Genomic DNA, 6,819 nt, shown 5'->3' with positions numbered 1-6,819 from the left:
TGAATATCGTATCACTTTTCATGCCTGCACGTTTTGATGAGTTAACGCATTTTTAACTAAATCATACAGACAGTTTTCAATATTCAAATTCCCTAAATCCAAATTTCATGAATTCTTCTTTGAATCTCTTCAACTGCTTTTTTTATCAGTTTGGACTATTCGAGGCAAAATCACGTTACTAAAAACCATTCTTCTTATTGTGCACTGTTCTGATTGAGACTCATGCTTCAACAGTGTACTTTTTTTTCACAACTATGCGTTAAAAAGTAGGCAACACCTACAAATGTTAAATAAAGTGTACCTGGAAAGTGTACTGTTTGAAATCATTGATTTTTCTTGTGTAGATATGTGCATTTTTTAAAGTTTGTTAATTATATTTCATTTTTTCAAATAAATTTTAAGAAACTTTACGATCGATCTGCTGGTCAGACGATGGGCATTTGTTAATGCATTTTTTTCCTTATCTGTGTTATACACTCTGCAACAAGAAATGATATTTACCAAAATGAAATTAAAATTTCGTGCTGTGGGAATCTTTTGAAGATTAAAACATTTTTTCATAACATTTTCACTCCATGAAGATTTCTGCCACTGAGTCCTTGAGAAGAACTGAATATCGCACCCCCTTTCATACCTGCGTGTTTTGATGACTTTATGTATCTTTAACTAAATCATATATACAGTTTCCAAAATTCAAGGTCATTTCAAATCCTCAAATTTCCTCTGCAATCACTTGTAAATACAGGTATTCTCTATTTCCAGTTATATAATAATACAATTACTATTAACTATAATTTTGTACTTGTCATTTAACTTACTGACTAAATGTGAGACAGTGAAATTAAAATTAAACAGGATGCTAATGGTTGCATATAAATTAATTAAATTTAGCTATTAATAAGAGCTGGTTTGGGTGTTTTATTAAAAATTTATAACAAAATCATTTAAGAATTAAAATGGTGAGAGATCAGGTGCTTTTAATTTCGAACCCTGACTACTATGAGAAAATTGAGTATAGCTTGCAAATTTGAGAAATAAAGTTCTAATTTTCAAAACGATTGCATGGTTTTTAAAAAATGTTGTGATGAAGTTTGTTTTAACTTTCAGATTGCAGGTCTTTAAAATAAAATTTTTAGGGGTCATGAATTTAAAAATAGCGCTGTATTCAGTGAAAAGAATAAAATTTAATATCAAAATCTTGTAATAGTAGGTATAAAATTTTAATATCAATGAGAGTGTGGGATATTAAAAAAATATGATTACGAGAAAAACAAAATATTTGGTTTTTTATTCAGGAGACTAAAAGAAAACTTTTCAGAGGTAGGGCATTTAAATATTTTATAATTTGTCATAGACACCATAATTAAGATTTTCTAATCGGCAGTAGGTATTTACTAATGCAAAAACATCTTACTTTAAACTAATTGTTAAATAAATATTTTAAATATCATTTGCAAAGATTAGTGAACGAAACTTTATAAGTTAAACTTTCAGGAAAAAAAAATAGTTATTAAATTTTTTTAAAGAAAAGATGCTGTTTAAAAAATTATTAAATATTTAATCATTATTTCTTGCTTATATTCAGACTTAAAAAAATGCGCTACACTCTAACAAAGCATGAAATTGAATTTCAAAAATACATGAAAAAATTTCTTTAACAATTAATAACAAAAGAAATAGGAATTAGTTGTAAAACATGATCTCAAATTACGGGATAAATTTTTTCTTCATTACTGTTTTTACAATTATAAACACTCACCAGACTTAACCAATATCTAAACTTTATATGATTGTGTCAAGGGAAGATGCCTCAATTCAACCAAACCAGCACAAGTGATGTGAGGGAAAGAAAAGCTGCACCTCAACTATATATAGTTTGTCCATAGAAAGAATTCCCCTCGCCATAAAGTCATGCCAATCTGCTACTATGGAAACAAGAATTAAAGCATTTCAAAGATGGGAGCTCTTTCTCTTTTCTGATTTCTTTCCTCTAGCCTATCCGAGTTGAAACCTGTCTTAAATATTTAAATATTGACTCAATCCTTAATTTAAATAATTCAACCTCGTAACCATAGTCACCGCCACTGCTACAGACAAGGAGCAAGGGGAGTTCTTTCCACAGAGAGACTATAACTATTCCTTCCATGTAGAGGGGGAATACCGTTTGCGGTAAGTAGAATGTGTTAAGAAGAGCTTTCCTTTTTCGCCCATGAATGACAACAGGGCTTAACATTCCTCAAAACCTTCTAACTTTCTTTCAGAAGTGTGGCATTGTTATTTGAGAATTTGCTGGCTCGCCCTCTCCGGTTTAAGGCGACGAATCTCTCACTCTTTTTTCTTCTTTTTTTTTGTGGAAGCAGTTATCTTTGTGTTGTAATGAGACAAATGCTTTTGATTTTTTAGCCAATTTCATGGCAATTGTATGAATTCGTCGACACATTTAAATTTCTGTATAATATTACATATTAGTAATTTATTGTTTTAGAGCAGTGGTTCCTGAACTTTTTTGTCTCGTCTTTAGACCCCTTGCCATGTTTTTAGGTTTTGGGTAAATGATTTACCTGATATTGATTTTTTGTAAATTCATCAAATTCAAATATTTTTTTGACAGCTGGTATAGTGCTACTCGCTGTGAAAAATTTATATTTCTAATTGAAGTGAAGTGTAGTGTGAAAAACTTAAGAAAAAACACATGCTAATTTTATATATTTATTAATTAAATTCAAATAAATTTACAGCTAAAAAATACTTTTTTGTTACGAAATAAAACCTTACACACAGCAAAAATAAAAACGTACGCGGGCGGAGCTGAGGCAACTGCTAGTTTATAATGATTCAGTTTCGTATATCAGAAAATAATCCTAATAACTTAAATTTTATAAAATTTTTACTTCATGGCTACTTTCGTAAATTATGTAGAATGTAGATAGGTATATGTCTTTATATTATAAGGTAGTATAATGTAAATAAATAGGTACTATCAGTGTATTTTGATTATTTCATTCATGAAATGCCAGAATTAAAGTCAGGACCAACTTATATGAGATCCACTATCGTTGACCCCCATTTCATGGACCCCCAATATTTTTTTCACTTGACATGGACCCCTTGCAGGTTGTCGTCGACCCCTGGGGGTCGATATAGACCACTTTGGGAATCACTGCTTTTGAGCATTCATTTAGTTATTTGATATCAATTTGTGCTCCATAAATAGATGATACATGGGGTAATGTCCCATGTGCTATGTTTGAGCTTATTATTTAAGAGTTATAATAAAATGGAATGTTAGTAATTAATTTAACATTTTGTCTCATTATTTTAATGTTTTTTTCTGTTCAACCTTAATTTATTTCTTAAATTAATCTTATATCTTAGGGAATTATGAAGTATAACTTCCGCTGTACTTTCTTTGTGCCATTCAATTCTACCACGAGTTTTATTAATGATGCAAAATATTTTATTTTCATATACTCTTTAGCGTGTAGCAAGTAATTATGTTAAAAATATACTATTGATTAATTTTAGCGAAGGCTAATTTTACTACCATGTATAATTTGATCTAAAAATCCTGAACGATTTGATTAATTTTCTTTACCCCATCTATTATTAACTAAATTTATATTATTTAACGCCGGTACATCAAAATTAATTACTGCATTACTTGTACTTCACAAAGGATAAAATATTAACTTAAGGTTAACTTGTAGTACGGCTGGGTCAGTATTATGACCACACTAGAATGCCCCACCTAGTAATGAGTATTGTACTTTTTCGCTTTCGGATATAATTGCAATAAAAATTCACTCATTGGGCCTATAATCCAACATTCTTTTAGAATTTTTATTGATTTATTTTTGCGAGAAAAGGCTTAGTATGCTTATTTTGAAAAAAAAAGGTACAATACGTTTTAAATCGTCGTCATCTGGGGATACATAATTCCACTTATGTGAGTAAATTGGAAAGAAAACCTGATAATCAAATACGCTATTCGAAACTAATAACCATGAAGTAATATCATAGAATATTTAATCTTTAATGATTTAATTCTTGCTTTCGTTCTGTTAAAATCGTTCATTAATCTGCACTGTTATATTATTTCGCTCTTTTTTCTGAGCTGTTGCTGTAATTTATTTTATTTCTATGCGGGCATGAAACAAACGGAATTATATCTTCCCTACCGGGTGTTTTTTATTATACTAGGTGAATGAAGAAAAAATTATTTGCTCTCCGAGAATAATTATTTTTTAATATGTACTTCATCTGATTCGACAGGAATTGCAAGGTATATTTCCAAATTTTTTGGTAAAAAAGAAAAGGCTTGATACATTGGTACAATGCTCCCCTTACTTGTGAATTACATCTCTAAAGTTCATGCTGTAAAAAACTTTTTTTGGCAAAAAAGCAAAAAGAAAAAAAATGTCACAAATTTTTGTGGACATTGAGGAATATCTAATTACGACAGATTACGATGTAGTTTCACAGTAAATTTCTGCAGTTTTGGAGAACAGAAATTTTCTGTGAGGAATTTACATAATTATTATGTGTTTTAGCATATTTTTTTACAGTGTATACGTATCTATCAAAATGTTTTTACACATACATCAAAATAGCTCCATTGGCATACAGATTATATGAATTATTAATTGAATACCCGTGCTTTGTATGGGTTTGAAAAAAAGAAAATGGTCAATAAATTGGTACTGATCTCCCCAACGAAATCATGCAGAAAGATAAACGACTAATTTTGCTAAAACAATGTTACTTTTTTTATTTCTTATTGCTTGTTGCCTGTCCCGGAATCTTACATGATTAGAGTAAGTAATACATGTTTTTAGAAGTAATTCAATTAATAATTCATCAAAATAAAGCAATATCATTTGACATGATGCTATTTCTCGAGATCATCCATAGTCCATAATTAAAATTTGCCATTTCTTTTACTTTGAGATGTAGCTCGTGAACCAGTGGTGAGAAGAAGTTTTAATGTTAACAGATAAACCCGCTGAGTTTTCGAATGTATATACACTAAATTTCGTGTAAATCGATTCAGAAGTACGAATTTTTATACGGTACATACATACTCTAACACATATTTAAACATTCTGCTTTATTTATATAGATTAATTAATTATCAATCATTAATCGTTTATGAAGGTATTTTTAGTTTTTTGAATTAGTGTTGCTTGTTGAAAATTTCGATTTTTATGTTCTAAATCTTGAAGGCTTTTAAAATGTATTAATTATTTTGCTAATTTGAAAAGAATGATAAACACCTCCATACTTCAGTTACTATACTAAAATCTCTGAAATCCCAGAATATTAAAGAAAAATTTTCTTCAAACAAGAAAAACCGCAAATTAAATTACGTTTTATTTTATTAAAGATTGTTTTATCATAGTAAATTTTGTCTGGAGATTAATGAAATATAAATAATAAAATATACATAGTAAAATATAATGAAATATAAAAAATATAATAAAATTTTGTCTGGAGAAAATTTAATATATTTCATTTTAAGAAAAGAGCCTTACATAAATGGAAAAACTCATTTATTTATAAACAGTAGTTTTAAGAGTGCAATTAATGCTCCAAATATAGTGAATTATTTTTTGAAGCCATTCTGGGTTAAACTAATTCAACTAATTATTCCAATTAAATATGGTAATTACTTTAGAAGTTAGTAAAAATTTTAATTATTTATATAAATTTTCCTTTCTAACTAGTTTATATTTATGAACGAGAAGATCTGATCTATTTTTAATCATATTGTTCATTTCTTCTTTGAATGCAGAATTCCTTTAAGTACCTCTATTTTTTTTTTATAAAAAAAGACTTGGAAAATAGCTAATTTTTGTAACATTGCTTAAATTATACTTTTTTGTTCTATTTTGTCTGTTGAAGTAGAATAAGAGTAAGAAGATGATTCAAAGCCGTTTAAAATACTTAATTCATAGTAATTAGATTGCTGTAAGATACTTTGAATAGTTAATTCACTTATGCTTAAACTATGTGAGCTTTACTTCCGGATGGCTAACATTCTTATTCTTTTTTGTTCACATTATATGCTTCAAAAGGAACCGACTATTCCAGTATTTTTTTATTATTTCGTTTTGAAAACATTAAACAATAATATTAGTTTTATAATTTCTTTTATTGGATGTATTGCAGAAAAGTCTTGTTACTTAAACTTTTCTTAGATTGTGCTAGCTTTTTAAGCTCATTCATATTAATTTTATGTAATCATTCAGCTACCGCATATTCAGCTACTTATTATTCAGTTTTGTTAAATAAACAAGTTTTATAAGAAGAAAGAGCGAATAAGAATTTTTTCATGTATCATAAATCAAACATGTTAACAAAGTTTATGAAAAAAAATTAATAAAATCATTGCTTTGAAACAAGCAACAAAATGCACTTTATATTTAGTTTAAAATTAAAGACAAAATTATTTATTTATTTGAAAAAGTTATCAATTTACTAATATATGCCCACTAATCAGACTATCCTTTTCCATGTCGAATTTTGATTCATTATTGTTCCTACACTAAGATTATTAAAAGAAATTATCGTAAATTGTTTAATGGAAAAAAATGAATAACAAAAGTTTGTTATTATTATTGCAATAAATGTAAGTTAAGAAATACCACTTGGTAAAATAAACGAGCAGGAAATAAAGCAGCAATAAGTAGGTTCATAGAATGTGTTAGGGAAACAATTTTAGTACCAAAGACTAGTTTTCTTATATTTAAGCCTAAGGAAGTTGATTTTGATATTTAGAAAACCAGTTTCCTTACCTGAACTGAAAACAAAAATTAATAA

Source organism: Parasteatoda tepidariorum, chromosome 7 (assembly GCF_982258835.1).
Source record: "Parasteatoda tepidariorum strain Cologne lab strain chromosome 7, Ptep-v5.0, whole genome shotgun sequence".
Lineage (NCBI taxonomy): Eukaryota > Metazoa > Arthropoda > Arachnida > Araneae > Theridiidae > Parasteatoda > Parasteatoda tepidariorum.
This window is presented reverse-complemented; position numbering follows the sequence as displayed.